Source organism: Ambystoma mexicanum, chromosome 8 (genome assembly GCF_040938575.1).
Source record: "Ambystoma mexicanum isolate Mex_15411 chromosome 8, UKY_AmexF1_1, whole genome shotgun sequence".
In the NCBI taxonomy this organism is placed as follows: domain Eukaryota; kingdom Metazoa; phylum Chordata; class Amphibia; order Caudata; family Ambystomatidae; genus Ambystoma; species Ambystoma mexicanum.
The window spans coordinates 1,455,468,895-1,455,491,512 of record NC_090929.1 but is presented as its reverse complement, the minus strand read 5'-3'; positions in this window follow the sequence as shown (position 1 = coordinate 1,455,491,512).

Sequence of the window (22,618 nt, the reverse complement as noted above, 5' to 3'; positions counted from 1 at the left end):
GTGGCACAACACAAGTACATATAAAAGTGCATGTATACTCTGCACGGTGGTGGGTTAGTAAAAGGTGGTTACAGAACATTCAGTGTATCGCCATTGTACAGTGAACACTATTAAGTTGATAACAGTCTCTTATACATATTGTTCAAAGTCACAATATATCAAACAGTGTCACAAGTTGATGACAATCTCTTATGTATATTGTTCAGGGTCACAATATACCAAACAGTGTCGACACTTAGATGTGTGTTTCTGGTTCGGTAATTGGTTGGCGGAGCGCAGGGTCATCCCGGAAGGTTTACAAGTAAAAAATATACCCCGGGTTTTTCTTGATAACCCCCGTTTCTTAAACAAATTCAGTGGTGTTGGCAATAAATGTTCCCGCGACTGGGTCATTTTGGTGATTGAAACAGCTGAAGAGGAAACCAAAAAACAAGATGAAGAACTGAGAACCCTGGAAGATAAAATCAAAACTGAATCCATTATACCAGAGATAAAAACACATCTTGTGGTGATTTTGTCTATGGTTAACTACCGACACAGTATTTTTCTTGCAAGGTCCTACCGACCACCCATCACGCTACTGGCTAGGGAAGCCTGTTGACTCTACCCCCTTATAATTGTGTATCTTTTCTACCCTCAAGAGTCAGGCCCCCGAAAAAAGAGGGTTCCTTTGCCCATATTTTTTCTCCTGCTATACCCCACTGCCAGGACTTTCACACCATTCATCAGCTCTTATGAACCGTGGGGTTATACTACTTCCTCAAGTTCCACTTCTCTCTGGGGTACTTGTATTTTCAGTTTTCACAAAGTACTGGTATTTTCAAGCTTTGGGTTTCCCGGGGAGGAGTGATGGCTTCCTGTTCGGGGTCTCGTGCATGTGGGTTGTTGTTGGCTTCCCGTTAATGGTCCCGTGGAAGGTTGGAGTCCTGGCTAGATGTGTCACATACCCCCCCTCAGCAAGCTCTGATGTTCAGGCAGGGAAAAGGAACACGACATATAATCAGCCTGAGCTAGACAAGTACCAGGAATGTGTTCAGGAGTGAATGAAAAAGGCTGTAAGGACAGAAACCATTGTAGAACCCTAGGATTGGTGCCCTTGTGGCAGGCCAACCAAACCAAAGGAGTGTGATCAGTGAGGAGTGTGAAGTCATGTCCCAGCCAGTAGTAACGGAAAGACTCCATCGCCCATTTAAGTGCAAGACACACCTTCTCAGTGGTGGCATATCTGGTCTCCTGAGGGAGCAACTTACAACTAATGAACAACACGGTCATTCCCCCTCCTTACCCTGTCTCTGGAACAATACAGCACCTAATCTGGTACGTGAAGCTTCAGAATGTAAATAGAAAAAATGGTTCAGAGAAGTACCTTCAATGAAGGACAGCTTGAGTTGTTAGACTGTTCATTAAAGCTTGAAAGGCGGTTCTTACCTGGGCCTCGCTTTCAGCGCCTGACAGAGGAGATGTTTTTTTTAGGAGAGTAGTGGCTTTGAAGGGTTGTCTTGGCCGACCTATGTGGAGGAATGCTAATGAACCTGCTAATGTACCTCAACACCTACCCTTTTGTTAAGGGCCCAATAAATGATGACCTTGATCTTTGATTGTTATACTTTAAGGAATGTAGCAAGCAGACCGTGTTGCGATATGCACTTGGTTATGTGGGCCACACCATTTTTTACATGTTCATTTTTAGACTACGCCCATCAGGTTTGAGACCACGGCCATCATGCAGGCCATGCCCCCAAACGAGGGCCCCCCTCAATTTCTTAACCCGCGTAAAGCACTGGGAGTTCCTGAAGCAGGGTACGGGTTACATATTTCCTAAACATTCTTGCGGTGGCCCCTTTGTGGGTATTCTGCACTCGGGCTCAAACACCGCCTGCAGACAGGATGGGACCTTGGCGCATAAAGTGCTGCTAAGTATCACACACCTGGTGAAAAGGGCTGCTTCCCTCCCATGCAACTGTCACACCCTTGACGAGAAATCCTGCCCGTCCCCCTCACCGAAAAAATTGCACTCATGCTGAAATCAACACTAAAACTCACAGCACACTACACATTCCTTCTCGCAAAAACACAGCTATCTGGACAATTTTAAAACACTCACTGCACTGTAACTGCTGTGTCTCTGACCTCAGTACTAACTCTGAATCTAAGTGTGTTATTACCTATGCATTGGAACTGATGTGTCTCTGACCCTAGTGCTAACTCTGAATCTAGGTGTGCTATTACCTATGCATTGAAACTGCTGTGTCTCTGACCTTAGTGCTAACTCTGAATCTAGGTGTGCTATTACCTATGCATTGGAACTGCTGTGTCTCTGACCGTAGTGCTAACTCTGAATCTAGGTGTGATATTACCTATGCACTGTAACTGCTGTGTCTCTGACCTCAGTGCTAACTCGGAATCTAGGTGTGATATTACCTATGCATTTCAATGTTGCGTCTTTGACCTAATGCTAACTTTGAATCTAGGTGTGATATTACCTATGCATTGCAACTGCGGTGCCTCTGACCTTAGTGCTAACTCCAAATCTAGGTGTAATATTACCTATGCATTTCAACTGCTGTGTCTCCGACATTAGTGTTAACTCTGAATCCAGGGGTGATATTACCCATGCATTTCAACTGCTGTGTCTCTGACCCTAGTGCACTTCAACAGTTGTGTCTTAGACCCTAGTGTTAATCTCGAATCTAGGCGCCACACCGTATATAGTAGTACCCTAGTGCAGCATTTAATCTACTCTGTCCTATACCACTGTATGGTGACTGCATTCTGCCACTGGCCCAATACTTGATCACTGTGCACTTTAGCCCACTCTGCCCAGTATCCAGTACTCGACTGCGGCATTCAGTCTACTCTCCCTAACCTAGCCCACTTTGCCAAATACCTAGCTGAATGCTGGCCAATATTTGTTCGATGTGGGAAACAACAAGCCCCAGATTGACTAGTAACTACATTATGTACTCTTACCTGCCAAACCTAGCCCTTCGAGCATTACTCACCAATCTGATAGCTATACTTAGTACTATTGTATACATCACCATGTCAACAACCCTGCCCCTAGAGGGCCCAGATGCCCATACACAACTTATCTCCAAATCCCATTGCAATATAGCTCAGAGAAACTACAGACTCGGGGTACGCCGACCCAAAATATTTGAACCTATCAATAAATATAACATTAATCTGGGTCACCTTCGACCCAAACTACTCCCACCCCTAGAAACTACTGCTCCTCCCAGCCACGAACACTATCCTAAAAGAAATAAGCCCACTGCCAACCCGCCTCTCACGGTACAGCCGGATCCTGACCTAAAAGCTGCCTTAATCAATGCCAGATCATTAGTCGCCCATGCTATAGACATAGTAGACGTGATCCTAGAAAATGACCTTGACTTCCTCGCCATTACTGAATCATGGCTCCACGAAGCAGCAGGCCCCGCACTAACCTTAGCAGTCCCTGACAACTACACTATCCTTAGAGCTGACAGAACAGACGCTCGAGGTGGAGGAATAGCGATTATAGCCAAAATCAATCTCTCCATGAGAATTATCTCCACACCTAACCTTAATTCCTTTGAGTCCCTCTCGATCAAACTACCTACTGCCAACTCTCAAACATTAAATATTCACCTCCTCTACAGACCCCCAGCCCTATCAGCACCTTCAATGAAGATATTACCACTATTATCTCCGAGAAATTAAAACATTCCTCACAAACCCTTGTGCTAGGAGATTTTAACCTAGGGTATAATGATATCAATGATCATCAGGCCACTGCCATAGTCAACACCCTAACAGAACTAGGCTTCTCGCAGAAGGTGAATGCATCCACCCATACCAAAGGGAGAACTTTGGACTGGATTGCCAGCCACAATTGCAACCTATCCATCACAACTATTGCCCCCCAAATTTGGACAGACCACCACCTAATCTCCTTTACAATTAATACCAAAAGACCTACAGGTCCAAACACCCCTCGCCACAGCCACATTAACTAGAAACAAGAAAAATATCACGGCGGATAAAATCCTGCCACATATCCTTTCACCTGACTATGCTGATCCAGGCCTTCTAGTGGAGGAATTCAATAATGCTATGACCCTCGCTCTCAATAGCATTGCCCCGCTCAAACTTAGGAACAGTAAACCTAAAAACACCTGAACTCCTGGTTTACACCCCACCTAAAATACTTAAGACTTCAGAAAAGAAAATGCGAAACAGCATGGAACTTACATCCGACTGTGGAAAATAAAACAAACCTAATAAACATCTCAACGCAATACAAAAAGGACTTCATCCTGGCCAAACAAGAAACCTATAATAACAGGATCACACAAGCCAATTCCAGCATGAAGGAGCTATATTCTCTATCCTAAAAGAACTGGAAACTCCCATCGTAGCACAGGATGACTCCATCAAAGATAAAACCTGGTGCACAGACATAAAGTTGGCATTAACCAACAAAGTGTCCAAACTCCAAACTTAAATTGCTCTAAAGAAAGCCTCACTACCAGCCCAAAACTACCACACCTATACCTAAAGAAACTTCCCAATTCAATTTCTCTAAGGTCTCAGTGATCAAGGTAGAGAAAACTATTCTGAGCCTTAAACCTTCCAATTGCAAAGGCGACCAATGCCCAGCACAAATGATCAAGGACACTGCTAGAGATCTAGCTCCCTTCATCACAAAACTTATCAATGCCTCCCTTACTACGGGCACCATTCCACGTAACTTAAAGGAATCTTGGGTACTCCCCCTTCTGAAAAAACAAACTCTGGACCCCAATATTCCTACAAACTACAGGCCCATCACCACGGTGCCTTTCTTACTAGAAATACTAGATAAGGTAGCCTATACCCAAATTCAGAACTTCCTTGAGGCGAACCAGCTCCTTGGCGTCCGCCAATCTGGTTTCCGACCTCAACATGGCACAGAGACTGCCCTTATCGACTTAAAGGCCCAAATTGACTCACTCAGAGACGAGGGCAAACTAGCCCTCCTCCTCCTACTAGACCTCTCAGCTGCCTTTGACCTGGTGGACCATAGAGTCCTGTGTAACTACTTGGACTCTGTGGCCCACTTCTCAGGGGAGGCCATAGACTGAATACAGTCATTCCTCAGAGACAGGACTATGAGGGTGTTCTCCTCCTCAGCAGCAGCAGACCCAATACCCATCACCTGTGGAGTGCCCCAGGGATCCTGTGTCTCGCCAGCACTTTACAATATTTTCACAAAGCCACTCTTTGACGATCTTGACAATCTGGGTGTCACCTACACCAACTACGCAGACGATACCCAGATTCTCCTACCACTTACTGGGGATTACGGTGAAGATCTGGCTTTGGGGAATAGAATCTATAGCATTGTGCAGGCATGATGGCCAACCACGGCCTATGTTTAAACAATGACAAAACAGAGCTCATCATCATGGGCACGGCAGCTTGCATCTCTAAACTTAACCAAAATTACTCAGCATTTATCATCGATGGGAACACTATTAAGGTCGCCAAAGAAGTAAAAACCTTAGGTTTTTACCTTGACTCGACCCTCTACCTTACCAAACAGGTGAACTCACTGGCCTCATCCACGGCCTATACATGTAAATTAATATGAGCCGGGAAACCATTCTTATCAGTTGACAGCTGTCTTATCCTAGCCAGAGCCAGCATCCTTTCAAAGTTAGATTATTGTAATTCCCTCTACATAGGGTCTACCAAACAAATAATCAACAGAATACAAGTGCTCCAAAATAATGCACTTAGAGCTGCCCTAAGCATTCCCAGAAGAGCACATATCTCCGAAATAAGACGGAAATACAAATGGCTATCTACCCAAGAAAAAATCAACCTCAAAGCTGCATCCCTCATCCATAAATGCTTAAATAATAAAGCCCCCCGCTAGCTTACAGAACGATTCCATAGAAAAAACCCTACTAGACCTACTAGAACAGTTAGCCCCAACGGCCTCCTAGTGCCCAAATTCAAACTTACCACCATTGGAGGATCCAGCTTCCCAGTCAAGGCAGCTCAATTATGGAACTCCCTACCCCATGCACTTAGATCTGACCAAACGTTCAACAAATTTAGACAGAATACAATAAAATGGCTCACTGAGAATACTATGTAACCTGCACTTTCCCATGTACCAACCACTTGTGCCTCACCTGGGCTAAAGATGGTGACTGACCTGCTACTTTGTAAATTTAGTTTTATGATGACTGTTTGGCTATACATCGTCTGTACTTGGTATCGTCTCACCCTGTGGTGCCATGTTCTATGAATGTGTAACTTCTGTAAATGTGTAACCTCTGTAACTAAGCTGTAAACCTACTTGTTCTCATGTACCCTGCTACCTCAGGGTCTGGTGCGCTCAGCAAATTAAACAAACAAACAAACAAACTGCCATCCTTGCATCCCTCAAGGCAACATAAGTGCCTGATTGCCTCCGTACTGAAGACCCTTTCCGATTTAAGCACTCCTCCCTTACCTGACAATCATTAACTGCTCCCAGTAGGACACAGCTGTATTAGTTCCTGAGGCAAGTGGTCTTCATAGAATCATAGATGGCTAGCCAAACCCTCTGACTGGGTTTAAAGCTGTTTGGTGACTTTCAGCCAATTAGGAGAACCGTTCTGTTTGGGTTATGAGTGGAATAGGGGCCCTAGTGTGCTAGGCTGTTTGCCTAGACATAACCCCCATTCCAAACTGTTGAGTGTATTATACAGGACAGGATAAAAATATATATATTGTATAGATAAAAAAATCTTCTTTAGCTTTGCTAAGGAGTTCTCCAGGCTGAAGTTGCAAGGTACAGCAACAGTATGTGATGTTCCTTCTCACTCTGTTACTCCTGCCAGCAAGCATAGATGTACAAGCCCCCATTTGCTTTATTGGCCCACATTCTGTATAGTTGAAGGCCATTTGTAGCCGTAAAGGTTACGTTGATGTAATCAATTTTAACACAAAGAAGAAAAGTAGTAGAGATGCAATCAAGTTTTACCTTGGTTATTTTATTCTATAAAATGAAAGATGCATTAACAGAAATTAAATTGCAAAAGTAGACAAGAGCTTTTCTTTTTTTTTTACAACTCTGAAACAATGTCACCCATAAGCAGGTTGGTGCGAAATTCAGGTCACCCACACAAGCCAACACTGAATGCTCCACTGAGGATGACTTCTCTCTAAGTGTAAAGAGATGAAAAATGTAAGGCTCCACATAGAGTGAGATCCATACGATTGGCAATCAAATTTAAAGAATGACAGCATGAACATATTCTTCAATAATCTTTTGGGTATTTGTAATGCGCCTATAAAGCAAATGGTATTTTAAGGGACATATATAATAATGTGAAATTAAAAAGTACAACGTACATCTTATCACAGTAAGCACAATGATCTGCAAATTCAGTGCCAAGTTTTGCCTGGCAAAGAATACCATACATTTGAGCCTAATCTCACAGTTCTTGGGGTCTGTTCTCCTGTGGTGCTCCAGCACACTGTTTCTAAAACTTCTAAGGTTGTTTTCTAATTTGTTCTATTTCCCGGATGCCAGCACAATATTTGGAGCCTGTGAGTGGATTCTATGTTTATGTGATACTGTTATTCCTGTCCCATTAATTTAGGAAACGTCCAGGAACCTCCCCAACCTAGAAAACAGAGGATCCAAGATAAAACATGGTACTGTCCATTCGCTAGTATTGACTCACCCTACTCTCCCTTAGTCTTTTGGGGATATTACCACTCTTATCCTACACTACCCGCTGAAATTCCACTAGTTACTGTAAAGAGGGGAAGGCCATCAAAAGGAAGGCAAACTTCCAATAGAGAACACCATTATAGGATGGAGGCGAGGAAGAGAGGATTAGATACATTGCACATATATCCTCAACAATACATTCACCTACCCAACCCCCTTTAGCCTACTTTACTGTGCATTGGGCCAATTTACATTTACTGGGATTCGATGTTAACCCTGCTGCTGTCAAGACTCACGTGACTGTATAGAGGTGATAAACATGATCTTCCTAGGTCTTATTGTGTATTACAATATTACAATGTCTATGTAGGCCCACAGAATGGTATGGTGGTATGGTTGTAAGATCTTATCCATCAACCGTTGGAATGTTGTGGGGGACCCATGTAGTCCAAACGGGAGGACTTTAAAGTGGAACAAACCTAGGGGCTTGGTGAAGGCAGTGTTTTCTTTATCAGGGCCATTAAGTAGAATCTGCCAAAAGCCTTTTGTAAGGTCAATGGTGGAGAGATAGACAGCATTGCCAAGCCGATTAATTAGATCATCAATACAGGGCATCGGGTAGGCATCAAAAGCAGATATGGCATTGACTTTCCTGAAATCAATACAAAATCGCCAACTTCCATCAGGTTTGGCCACTAATACAATGGGGGAAGACCAGGGGCTATTAGATTGTTCGATAATATTAGCTTCAAGCATCTGCTTGACCTCCTGGATGATGGTCACTTTCCTTGCCTCAGGTAGTCTATAAGGTTTTAGGTATACCATTTTGCCCTCAGGGGTGCGGATGTGGTGGCAGATTCCTTTCAATCTCCCTGGCTCCTCTCTGAATACATCGGTAAATTAAAGGAGTAAGTCATACAGATCATGTTTATGGTTATTATCAAGTTCAAGAGGGATGAGCACCTTTCTATCAGAGTCATCAGGTAGTAAATCTGACAGAATAGCGATAGTTGATTCTGTAGGGTTTTTATTCCATTATTTTAAAGGGTATATATGGTATACCTGTGTTTTCAATCGGCGGTCAGGTTTTAGTTACAGGGTCCTGTCTGTTCTAGCACCTCATAAGACCTGTGCCATTTGGAAATTAGTTTATTCTCGGAAGTTGGCAATAACACTAACACCTTTTGTCCTACTGATAAACATTGTAAGGTGACTGTAAAATTATATGAGGTTCTCTGCTGTTCTTGTGCTTTGGCCATATGAGTTTGGACTAAAGATCTTACTACAGTCGTGTGCGGTTTGGGAAAGTGGAATTGGGGCTTCCTCACTTTCTTCCAAGGTTTCCCCATAACATATCCATTCCCGTCCGTAAAGTAATTCAAATGGGGAGTATTCTGTAGATCAGGGTGTCTTCCAAACAGCAAATAAAGCCCAAGGTACAATCTGATCCCAATTCCTTCTCTCCTCTTTCACTAGCTTCTGTAAAATCATTTTCAGAGTTTTATTAAACCTTTCTACAAGGTCCTCTGTCTGTGGGTGGTATACTGAAGTTCTTAAGGTGGTAATTTGCAACAGTTGTTTCACTTTCCCCATGAGTTTGCTTATAAATGTAGAGCCTTGATCCGTTAAGATTTCTTTGGGAAACCCTACTCTCAAAAAGAAGGGGAGGAGGTGTTTCAGGATTTTCTAGGTGGTGTGAGCTCTAAGGGGAAAGCTTCCAGATACCATATGGCATAATCTACTAGTACAAGTATGTTTTTGTTCCCCAACTTAGAATTTTCCAGGGGTCTTACACCGGTCTGTTACATCCTTCCCGGCCGCTTCCTTTACCAAAGGAAACATTGCTCTTTCAAGCACCCCCGGTACAATTGTATCCCCTTGATGCATCTGGAAGGGATATTTCCCATGGTTTTGTAGTAACACCTTTATATTTCCCCGAAGTCTGGTTCTATGACCCCTGCTAATACATCAATTCCAAATTTCCATGCTAACTCCAACTTGGGAGCCAACCTGATGTATGTGTGTGTGTAGGGGTGGCATCAAGACCAGATCAGTGGGTATTAGTCTTCTTTCACCTGGGGGAATACTTTCTTGCCCAGTGCTGCAAATATTGAACCCAATAGAGCCTTCTATAGCTACTGAGGGGTCCGATACTTTGGGACTTAATTTCTCAAACTTTAGGGTTCCCCAACTTGTATTGGTTGAGCCGCATCCCACTCCTTACACCATTTGTGACGGCACATCATGAAGTAAACACAGACAACTGAATAAAAGTTTGGGGTTGGAAAGAGGCCTAAGGTGCCCTATAGTAAGGTGGGATTTCCCTACCTAAATGAAACAAAGGATAGTCTATGCCAGGAAGTCCAAAGTAAATGTCAGCCTGTGTTCAAAATATATACTTGCCCTCTCGTCTATTTGTATGCAATATGTAGGGATGTGGCCTCAAAATAATAAGTGTTCAAATAACAGTTCACAGCTTCTTCCAGCTCTTGGTTTGTAAAAGGTTTTCCCTTCTGCAAGGTTCAAGATTCACAGTGCAAAAAGGGGTTTGCTTCCCCAAGCTTTCAAGTCTTTCCACTTTTCCAAAAACATAATTCCTTGGGATATTTTCCAGCTCTTCTGGTTTGGTTAGCTTTCACCAATTTCACAAAGTTCAGCTCCTTAATATCAGTTGACACACGATTTCCTTTATATTTAATCACAAGATTCTTTTGCAGGTATTTTATGTGGCTTTTCCATATGGAGCTGTCATCGGTCTAGGCGTAGTTGTCAGACCACAGGGTTCACCCGTTACAGGTCAAGCAACTGACGCACCTTATTTGCTTTGTCTTTATATGCACGTTGGCACTGTGTCAGCTGTACAGTTGTGCTTGATTTATTCTCATTTCACATCCTCATGATGCTTTACCATTGCTCGTTTTGCTGTTATTCACTTGTAATATATTCATATGGCTCTTGCCAATGTTTGTTCTCTCAAGTTACACAGTTCCTTTATGGCTCTTGCCAATGTTTGTTCTTGCAAGTTACACAGTTCCCTTATGGCTCTTGCCAATGCTTTATATGGTGTGATTCCACAAAACTGCTTTCATTCATATTAGTATTGAACTGTACTTGCTTTTATTCAGATCGGTTTTGAAAAAAAACTTGCTTTCATTCAGATCGATATTCAAATTGCTTGCTTTCATTTATAGATTGGCATTCATAGGTTTCTCATAAATCTCACATGCTTGCTTGCCGTTCCGATGTCCCCCTTCCTAGGTTGACTCACCGGTCGACGCTTATGGCGTTCCAGCAAGGCTTCCGGCTGCCATAAGATCTCTCTCTCTCTGTCTCTCTGTCTGTCTGTCTCTCTGTCTCTGTCTCTGTCTCTCTCTCTCTCTCGTGCAGGACCTCCCTCTGGCTCCACAGCAGTTCTCTGTGGCTTCGCTCCCAACACTGATACAGCTCGGGCATCACTCTGCAGCTTCGCCTGGTGAAGCTGGTTCCTTTTCCATATTGTGCCACAGGCCTCCAGGTTCCTTTAGCCTCACTTCCTGCTGTATACACTCTGCAATTTTCCGGGGTTCTCGAGCACCCCGTCTGCCACACCGCCTTTCAGGAGAGGTCTGCTCTCATCCAAAAGTCTGTAGACCGGCTTTTACAGCGGACTCAATTGTCACCGGTCTTGTTGCTTTTAAACCTCCCACCAGGTTGATTGGTCCAAAAAGGATTAGACCTCTCATTGCTGGTATGGGGATTCTGCACTTCTCTTGGTTGCCGCCCCCTCGTCCCAGTACCTAAATGGTGTGTGTGTGTGAGTAAATAAAAGGAGGATGTATGGATTTGGTTTGTCTCTTCCTTGTCCCAGTACCTGACTGCTGGCTAGTGGGGAACGATCTACTGGAAAAATAGGGAAGGGACTGGCAATAGCCTACCAAGGCCTGTGGGATGTCGGACTTGTTAAAAAAAGGGAAATGGGGGATACTGCATCTCACCCATTGGTACCTCGCCTCCACTCCCCAAGTCTCCTCCACCCAGGTAGTCCTCCCTTGCATATCCACCCCCCCCAGGGTCAGGATCCGATAGTGACAGCCTTTCCCTGGCCACCTGGGAGGAGCATATCTGGGAAAAAGAAGTGAGGATCCTCCCCATATTGCTCATAATACATAGTGGATCCCCGTTTTTTATGAGCTGGCTCCGATCCCACAGTTGACACCATATATGAGGAGTGAGTAATGCATGGCAGACAACAGCATGATGATTTGTTATCATGTGCCATTTTATTCTTAAAGAAAATGTATTAAAAAATGCCTCACTATCCCTACTCTGCTGAGGATTTCCCTGCCTAACCAAAGCTAAGGGAGAACAATCTAACACAGGATAGCGGGCCCTCACACTAACAAACAAATACACAAAGAAAATATATAGCAATCTAACATCACATGAACAGCATTCATAGTCTCTGAATAACCTTCTAATGTCCTGGGTGATTTCCCTTCGCCAGGATTCAAAGTCAGGTCTTTTGGTATTCAACCAAAGAAAGAAATGTCTCAAATCAGTTCTTGGTTGTTCAAAGTCAATGTAACAGTTTGTTAACCAAAGTTCCACTAGCAAATCTCTTCTTCTTGGTGAAATATCCACTTTCCACTTTCTCCAAATAGCAGCAATGATAATCCCAGCCACAATGCTTTATCACTGTTACGCTCACCTGGTATCCATGGGGGCGCTACCCGATACTGGATGGAGGTCTAAGCACTATCCCGGACCCCTCTCTGCTTGGTTATGTGCCAGACGTTGGGTAGCGTCTATAAGAGGAGAATGGAGGGTTAAGAAACTGGTTCTGTGATGGGTGGACTCCCACCTCCCTCTGGTCCAAATCCCCTCCCTTGGGGTTATTGTTCACCTAAGGTTTTTGTGCGTTGAACTCTCCGTCCTGCGCCTCTGTGCAGGGGCGCGTGGTTGGTGCGGGAGTTATGTGGACCTAGTTGCTTCACTGGTCCGTGTGCCCTTATGCCAGGTCCAGACCGGCTATGACTCCGACTTTGCTGGACACGGTGAGCATTACGCTGCTGTGCAGAATAACACGAAGCGTGTTCTGCTGTTTGGGTGTGGTTTAAATAGCCCAGGTAAAGTAGTTCCAGGCCAAGTAGTTCCAGGCTCAACCACACCCAAAACACTAGACCACTGCTGCCAGGGGGCTGTTATACCTGAGGGGGTCAGGGGCATGGATTGTGACAATCACCTTCCTCAAGAAGACTTGCCACAGTTCAAAAGAAATGTAATATCCACAACTACCAGTGATGTACAGTTCTTGGTGAACAGTTAGTTTTCTCTTGGTTAAAGTTTTGGGCTTCACAATGGTATATTTGCCAGGATGATTTCTTAGTGCTGCTGCTTCAACTTTAACAACTTCACGCCTACTTCATTTACTATGAGAACAGTCACCTTTGTCTCACAGTACTCCTCTCTGTTTGGACTACTACAATATTGCATCCATTGACAACCAGATATACCACCACAGCTTTAGTACTTTGGACTACTACCACAGCTTCAGTGATTTTTAAATTTAGACAGGCTTTGTCAAGATATACTTCCAAGAGCTTCAACAACATTAAATAGACAAGGCACTCTTCCTCTGAATAACTCTCTCTTCAAAAGGGGCACTTTAGAGTTTGGGGGAACAGGACCCTCTCAGAACAAGCAGGTGAAATCTGCAGTCTCCACGTTCTGGCGTCCCTCTTGTTCTTCCACTTCAGCTTAGTTTGCTAGGCTCGTGCCTTCTTCCTTCTATTACAGCTCGCATTCCAGTCACAGTTCCAGCTCCTTTGACTCCTTCCAATTGCCTGCACCTGAAGGGGGCATTTATGCCTTCCAGGTTCCTTCAGATATGGGCTGTTCGGCTTAATTGCCTGACTACTGCAAATGTATGCCTCTTCAGCCCTCTTCATGATCCGAGCCCGTCTAGGATTATGGGTCTTGTAGTCCTATTCAACAAAGTTAGCTTTTTCAACAATTGAGCTAATTTTAAGGGCAGATCTACTTCCCCCATCCATCCACAATTCCTGCCCAAAGGCTGAAAGGGAGTTCCATTCAAGGGGATGGAATAACCTTTACTTCCACTATTTAGATTCATCAGATCATTTCCCCTTGAATAGTGGTGGGTATCCACAGATACCCTAGATGAGCCTAGATGTCCCCTGGCTAAGTGTGCTTAACGAATGTCAAAATAAATAAATAAATATGTCAAAATAAATAAATAAATAGAGGTTACTCCCGTGTGTGAACAGGCAGGTGTTTTTGCTCTTTTTCTTGATGGTTTTTTCTTTCTAAGGGAAAATTCTCTGATTATGTGTGTTGTTTGTTTGTTTGTTTGTTTGTTTGTTTATTTGGTAATGCGCGCCAAACCCATGGGTAGCCGGGCGCAACAGTTTACATGAAAACGTAAGCTTGTTACAGTGTTTGGCATGAGTATATACAACACAACGGCAAAAAGAGCAAATATATATATGACTATAAAACACAATCGGCAAAAAGCAAATATATACAAGAATATATATACAAACATATGCCCAGGAACAAGGCATGTCTTGGGATGTCCAGGAAAAGGGTAGGTAGAGGCTAATGTGGGAGTAAGCTAGGTGTAAGTCTAGTTATGTGTCATTGTCGCGCAGCCAATTGATTATCTTGTGCCTGAATTTTGGGTACGGTTGTTCCGTTCTGAGGTCAAGTGGTAATTTCTTCCAGCAGTGAGCAGCTTTGACAGGAAAGCTAGTTCCTCCCGCGGTGGAACGTTTAAACCTTGGGATCTCTAGTTTGAAGGTTTTGGCAGATCTCGTGGGTTGCGTGGAAATTTTCCTGTTGATTTTTTCCATTAGATACGGGGGGCTAGGTTGTTTAGACATTTAGATGTGAGGGATGCTGTTTTAAGTAGGATTCTGTCTGTTATTTTTAGCCAGTTAACCTCTTTCCTGCAATTAGTGATGTGCTCTCTGTAGGGGATATTTAGTGCTGCTCTCAGGGCATTATTCTGTAATCTTTGAAGTTTGTCAGTGATGTATTTATTGGTTCCAGAATACAGGGCATTGCAGTAGTCTAACCTAGACATAATAAGGGCATTAGCTAAGGTAATGCAGCTGGCACTGGAAAGGTATGGTCTAGATGCACGGTGAGTTTGCAGGTGTAGGTAGTAGAAGAGGCGAGGGAGTTGACCTGCTTCTTGAGAGTGAGGGAAGAGTTCAGATAGAATCCAACGAGGGTTTTAACCACCGACATCACCTTGATAGGGTTGTTATCAATGCTGAAGGATGTGTAGTTTGGGCATAATTTTTGGATGTTGGCTTCAGAGCCTAGAATTAGTAACTCTGTTTTATCGTCGTTCAGGCAGAGGCCATGTGCGGCCATCCATGCCTGAATGAGGGTGTATTGAGGGTGTATATCTTGTTCACCAAGGCTGAGTCTGTCTCGTAGTCTCCCGAAAGGGGTATGAGGATCTGGGTGTCATCTGTGTAGTTCGTGTAGATGACACCCAGTCTGTCCAACTTGTCAAACAAAGGCTTGGTGAAGATATTGCACATGGTGGGGGAGACACAGGATCCTTGGGGGACACCGCAGGTTATTTTGATAGGCTCAGCTGAGTCAGAGGTGGAGAAGACTCGCATGGTGCTAAGAAGGATTGGACCCAGGCTATAGCATCTCTGGTGAACTTGGCGGCAGATTCGAGGTGGCTGCATAAGACTGCATGGCCCACCAAGTTAAAAGCAGCTGACAGGTCCAGTAAGAGGAGCAGGGCTGTTTTCCCGTTATCCTTGAGTTCCTCAATTTGTGTCTTGAGATCTAACAGAGCTGTTTCCGTGCCATGGAGTGGGCGGAAGCCCGATTGCCGTGAGCCAAGCAGGTGGTTAGCTTCCAGGTAATCCTGGATTTGTATATAGGCAGCTCTGTCTAGGATTTTTAGTAGAAAAGGCACTGTGGTGATTGGTCTGTAGTTGGTGGGGTCCAGAGTTTGTTTTTTCAATAATGGGAGGACCCATGATTCTTTGGAGGTTGGTAGGTACGTGTTAGATTTAAAGGAAGGGTTTATGAGCTTGGAAATGAAGTGAGCTAGATCCCTAGCTGCGTCCTTTATTAATTGTGCTGGGCAGGGGTTGCCCTTGCAATTTGAGGGTTTGAGGGAGAGTATTATTTTTTCTGTGTCAATTATGGAGATAGACTTGAATCTAAATGGAGCAGTAGTCTTATTCTCCTGAGATTGGGGTATTTGTTGGTCCAGTGGTGGCAGTTTGGCTTTTTTTTTGGCAATTTTACATTGAAGCGAGGAAATTTTGTTAGCAAGGGCGTTTTGTATGTTTGTGCACCAAACTTTGTTTTTAGGGGCAACGTCTATTGCTTGAATAGGGGGATTCCAGTTTGCGGAGGGTGGCGAAGAGCTCTTTAGTATTAGAGTTGGCTTTTGCGATCCTGTCGTTAAAGGTGTTCTTCTTGGTTTTGATCATTTCTTTTTTATAAGATTTGGCAAATTCGGTTAGGTTGTTTTTGTTGTATTCAGTGGGTGAGTGGCGCCAGATGGATTGGAGCTTTCTATTTTGTAGTCTCAGCGATTTGAGGTGGGGCGTAAACCGGGCTTTTAAATGGGCTTCCTGTTTAGCTTTACGTAATTTGGCTGGAGCAACTGCGTCTAATGCTTTGGTCATAGCATCATTGAAAGTATTTATCAGGGTTGTTTTTTTTTTTTTTAAACAATTTTTATTATTTTAAACAAACCACACATCAAACGTTACAACCTTTTAGGACATCCATAAACAATATCAAAACATCTTATTATACAGTGATATTGTCAGGAATGGCACTCTGTCAAGAGTGGCACAGGGTACCCAGGTAGGGCTTGGGTGGCTGTGCTGAAGTAAGGTAGCAGATAAGCACACACAGCAGGAAGTTCAACAAGAAAGAAGAGTAGGAAACTGTAGCTGTGAGCCAAAAGGGGCAAAAGATACAAAGGTACAAACAAACTGGATTCCCTCTTGGGGTGTATGCTGAAATGGGAAAGAGTGTTCCACGAACCTTAGGAAACTCCAGCCTTCTGCACAGATTGCTATAACAGAGGCCCACGCTGTATGCTCATGGCTGGGAACAACAGCAGTGGGTGTCTGTAACACTGGAAACGCGACAAGGGAAGGGGCAGAGGTTGCCTGCCGGAAATCAACAGGCAAGCTCTGTACAAAGGGATTACATAAGACACATGAGAAGACAAGAACAGAAATATCCAGCGAAAAGGAAGTCAATGAGCAATCTAGCAGAAGGAAATGAAGGTAAGGCAGTTAGACTGAAATAGATAACCTAAGGTGGAGTACAGAGGACTCAAGGAAGAGAACAAGGGAGCAGCAGTCAGGAAAACAGAAGGGCTGCAAAGTAGGAAGCAGGTCTGCAGTCAAGAGTGGCACTAGGTGCAGGCAAACTGTAGTAGGCTGCAAGGCAGGGAGTCCAGAAGAACAGGACAGAGAGAGATTAGTAGTAGGCGACAGACAGAGAGCCCAAAAGAATAGGGCCGCGAGGTAGGGAGCCCAGAGGAGCAGGGCTGTAGGCAGCTAAGTGTAAAACAGGCTGTAAGGCAGAGGAGTGTAGCAAGCCGCAAGGCAGGGAGCCCAGAGGACACGGGCTGTAGGCAGCAGAGGAAGCAGGCTGCAAGGAAGGAGCCCAGAGGACAAGGGCTGTAGGCAGCGAAGAGATGCAGGCTGCAAGGTAGGGAGCCCAGAGGACAAGGGCTTGGAGACAGCAGAGGGTTGCAAGCTGCAAGGTAGGGAGCCCAGAGGACAAGGGCTGTAGACAGCCGGAGTGAGGCAGGCTGCAGGGCAGGTAGCCCAGAGGACAAGGACTGTAGGCAGCCGGAGTGAGGCAGGCTGCAGGGCAGGGAGCCCAGAGGACAAGGACTGTAGGCAGCCGGAGTGAGGCAGGCTGCAGGACAGGGAGCCCAGAGGACAAGGACTGTAGGCAGCCGGAGGGAGGCAGGCTGCAGGACAGGGAGCCCAGAGGACAAGGACTGTAGGCAGCCGGAGTGAGGCAGGCTGCAGGGCAGGGAGCCCAGACGACATGGACTGTGGGCAGCCGGAGTGAGGCAGGCTGCAAGGCAAGGAGCCCAGAAGCGCAGGACAGCAAGGAGTGAGCCCAGAGGAGCAGGGCCGCTGACTGTAGAGGGCTGCAGAGGACTGTAGTAGGCTGCAAGGCAGGAAGCCCAGAGGACAAGGGCTGTAGGTAGAAGGCAGCAGAGCGTGATCGGCTGCAAGGCAGGGAGCCCGGAAAGGGCACTGGATCAAAACAGGATAATGCAGCAACAGGAACAGCATACAAAGTAGAGGGTCAAGGCAAATAGGAGCGGGGAGATCTCAAGATGCAAGACACTGTGCTCCTGCAGGCAGCTGCTTATAAACAGCCCTGCCCTGTTCTGAGGCAGGCTAATTGACAGCACCTGGAGCAGCACACCTGAAGACAATCTGCCTCCTCCCTCTCTGGTCCTGAGCAGGTGAAAGCAGCACTGGCCGCTAGGGCTTCTGGGGATTGTGATCCCAATAACGATGAATGAGAAAAGCCAGGAATTTAGGACTGTAGCCAGGTGCATTATGGTAAATGTAGTTAATTGAATACAATAAGAAAGAACCAAAGTTGAGCAAATGGAAATAAAAGACCAAGGCGTGAATAGGAGTTGTTCAAAGAGTATTGGAAGGATAAATGAGTACCAAGTAGTCCATGATGGTTGCCAATGCGTGCGCCAGCGGCGCGGGCATGACAGATATTCTCTGTCCTCCCCCTTCCCTCCCCACAAACTCGAGCCGTCTCATTCGTGCCATCTGCATGAGCATTTTCAGGAATCTCAGCGCTTGTTGACTCCTCTGAGTCTCCCGTTTCATGATTGACCTGGTGGGGTTTAGCCAATGAGGTCACCAACTGCCTCCAGGCTATCAGGGGGCCCACTTCCTCCTCTCCCCCCCTGGTAACAGCTTCGAACCATACCACAGTTTCTGCTTCTGCCCATTTTAAGATATCTGCCCACCATGTCTCCACTCTGGGCCTATGGGCCGCTTTCCAACCCATTGCAATTCTATGCTTGGCTATGATGTAGGCCAGGTCCTTCATCTTACTGATATGTTTTAAATTACGCGGCCTGGGAAAACTCCCAAGCATGCATGCCCAAGCAGACCTCACATCAAGCACCACTCTCCCGCTGGCCATTCTCATCCTTATTTCTTCCCAGAATCTCTGCACCTCGGGGCAAGCCCAGAACATGTGTAGCAGCCCTGTCTCCTCCCCACATCTGGGGCATTTCTGTATAGCCGAGCCTCCAAACCTGGCTATTCTGCCGGGGGTCAAATAGGCTCTGTGAGTGACATACAACTGGATCTGCTGGAGTCTCGCATTCCAGGACACCTTTTTGTGGTACCTTTGAGCTCTATCCCACTGTCCCTCTGTCATGGGTTCTCCTACCTCCTTCCCCCAATCATTCCTCAGTTGGAGCAGCTCCCTCCCTGCCTTCGCACTCAGGAGCTCATATATCCTGGATATTTCGTGCCCACCCTCTGAGACATCATACATCATTTCCAGGGTGGCAACAGGTTCTTCCGCTAGCACCGTCTCAGGCCACCTCTCCCTCACCCGTTTCATGAGCCTGATATAAGTAATGTATTGGCCTCTATGAACCCCAGTCTCCTCCTGCAACCTCTGAAATTCCAGTGACTCCCCTTCGTGCCATGTATATCTGAGGGTAGCTAGGCCAGCCGGTTCCCAATATCTGCGGACCCCTTTGAACAGTTGGGGGTCGTCCCCGCATAACACCGCCAGTGGGGCCTGCTTAGAAAGCGGATCCGGGTCGCCCACAGTTCTCCATGCTCTGTGCCAGACTTCCCAGCCCACCTTCAGTAGTCTCCCCATCCCCGCCATTTTAGTTTTGTGCAGCCACACTGTCTCTCTCAGGAAGTATGGAGCTGAATTGCCCTGCAAGAGCCTAGCTTCTGCCGAGTCCTCTGCAGACAACCACCTAGCCACATACAACAGCTGTCCCGCCAAGTAATACAATTCGAAATTCGGCAGGTTAATGCCCCCCTTGTCACATGTGTTCTGTAATTTCCACAGGGCCACCCTATTCCTCGAGTTGCCCCATATGAATCCCCTGCACATGCTATGTAGTCTCACAAAAAAGTGTCTGGGGATCAGGTACGGGACATTCACAAAAAAATGCAAGAGTCTGGGCAAAACCACCATTTTGAGCAGAGCCGCTCTTCCCATCATGGCTAGGGGTAAGTGAGACCAGAACGCCATGCTATTCCTAATTCCCTCAATTGCTTTCTCTGTGTTGTGTTTGTGCTCTGTCTCTATCTTGTGGTAAATGTTTACACCCATATACCTGAATGTCACGGGCTGTCAGGGTATCTGCAGGATGGGCAGTCTCTCCAGAGGGGTGCTCTTATACCTTCCCAAGGGGAACAAACTAGACTTCCCGGGGTTCACCGATATGCCCAAGAGGGCGGCATAGCGATCCATCACCTCCAGCACATATTGCAGGTTCTCCTCCAGGTAGCGTAGATAGAGGAGCATATCATCTGCATACAGTGATATCAGGTGTGTGCCTCCTGTCATGCTGATCCCCACCTCTCCGTATTGCCGCCTCAGGCAAATTGCCAGTGGTTCTAAGGCCAGGATGTATAAAGGGCATCCCTGTCGGGTCCCCCTGCTGAGCTGCCATTTATCTGAAATTCTATTTCCTGTTTTAACTCTCGCGATCGGGGAGCTATATAACATCTGGACCCATCTGATGTATCCTGCCCCCCATGCCGTATCCTTTTAGGGTCGCCTTCAACCATGGCCACTGCACTGAATCAAAGGCTTTAACCGCGTCCAATGACACAATAGCCAGCTCACCCGAGTTGCCCTCGGCTTGATCAATGATATGGTGCAGCCTCCTATGGTTGTCTGTAATATTTCTACCGGGAAGTAATCGGAGTCAACAGCTACCCTAGTCATTGACGCTTTCAGTAGGAAAAAGATCACAGTGGGGCTAACTTAACACATATCAGTTAGCTCATAACATAAACACCAAAAGATCAAGATATCTTTTTCAAACATTGAAGAATGCGATTTATTAGATTTACACAATTAAAAACCTTTACAAGAGTCGAAAGGTAAAGTATTCCATCCTTGGCACAAGAAAACCAATAAGTTTGTACAAAGTTATGCAGTAATTATACGCATGGGTGGGTTAGTACAGACACACACAAAGTTCAGGTGTTTCTGGTACGGTGAGTAGATGGAAAAACCAGCGGAGAAGGTTGTGGAAACTGCTGGTAGTTTCACCGGACTGTCTTCAGGACTGGGGGATTTATTTCAAAAAGAAAAACACGAAGTGGTTGGTGAAGTGCCAGGCTCCTGAAATGGGTGAGACAAAGGATGGTGAGGTTATAAACTAGAAAATAAGATTAAAAGGGGAGTGTTTTGGAAACACTGTGAAAAAAGGACCTACCTAGGGTAGTTGACGCGTCATGACTAACATGTTATATTTTGTATAGGGCCACAATCTGGATGAGTCACAGGCCGGTGGATTTTGTCCAAAATTTGGACAGAAGGTCTCTGAAACAAGTGAAAAGACCGAGTTGTAATTGATAAGATGGGTTTACGATGTCGAAAAAAGAGGTTTAATAATCATTTAATAATCATTTACCTGGTCTGGTTCACAAATGAGTCCCAGGTTGTTAGAGATGAGAGTTGATTTCTATCTAGGATGCTGGGTAACCGCGGTCTGTAATATACAAGGAGGAATGTTGTTGTAAACGTTTGTGTAGCACGCATCGAGATATCGTGCTTGAAAACGTACTGACAGTGCCTGAATGGAAATACAGTGATAGTGATAAATTCAGTAGGTGGTGGATAAAGGCGGTCTCTATTTTAGGATAGAGTGTCTGTGTGTTTTTGTTTCAGCGTGCCTACACTGTAAACTATCATTGCACCATGATCGATTTCAAAAAATGGCGGAATATAACTCGAGCAAAGGTCAGTGCCGATATAGTCTTGGCGCAGTGAGCGGAGGCTTAATTCTGGGAGCACCGAAGCTGATCGGTCTAGTAACTAGTAGGAAAATGTTGGCCGGGTGGGCTTACCTCTGTAGTCGAGCTATGTTTATGGCTGCCGGGGTAGTTAGTAGCTTGCGCATGCGTATATATGTCAAGCAGTGGTCTAGATGACATGCGTGGGGAGAATAGTGTTCATGATTACTTAGCCAATGTGAGTGTTCATAGACATGCGCACGCGTTTAAGGATAGAATGAACGTGCGTGAAGAGTGAGTAGTATCACTGCGTCTGCATGTATTGAGTAGAGAAGGGGACTGAATTTCATGACGTCAATCAACATAGAGAAAATAATATATAATCTATTATCAACTGATTCGCCAGATACAGAAACATAATATTATGACAGGAAAAACAGAAACTTAAAATGCCTACATTTTTGTTGAAAGAAACATTTTTAAACACGAGTGATCAAGACGTATTGTTATAAACATACATTTGTAAGTCAGAAAAACAGAAACGTAAAATGCCTACATTTTTGTTGAAAGAAACATTTTTAAACACGAGTGATCAAGACGTATTGTTATAAACATACATTTGTAAGTCATTTTTTGTGGCAGACGGACAACCAGTGGATTAGTTTCAAGAATATTATCATGTGTGAGGAAATGATAAGCTTAATTTTCAGAGATATGTCATAAAAAGGGGTCTTCCATTAATAGAAATGCAGAACTATATGAGATATTACTAGTCTGCTATTCTGGGGTGATGTGGGGCAGCCAGAGTCAAGGCAGCGCTCAAGGGAGATTGTTAGAAAAAAGGATTGAGTTATTTGTTGAAGAAGAGATTCCACTCGATGGATATATTTAAACCATTTTTGACAGAGTCCAGACGATA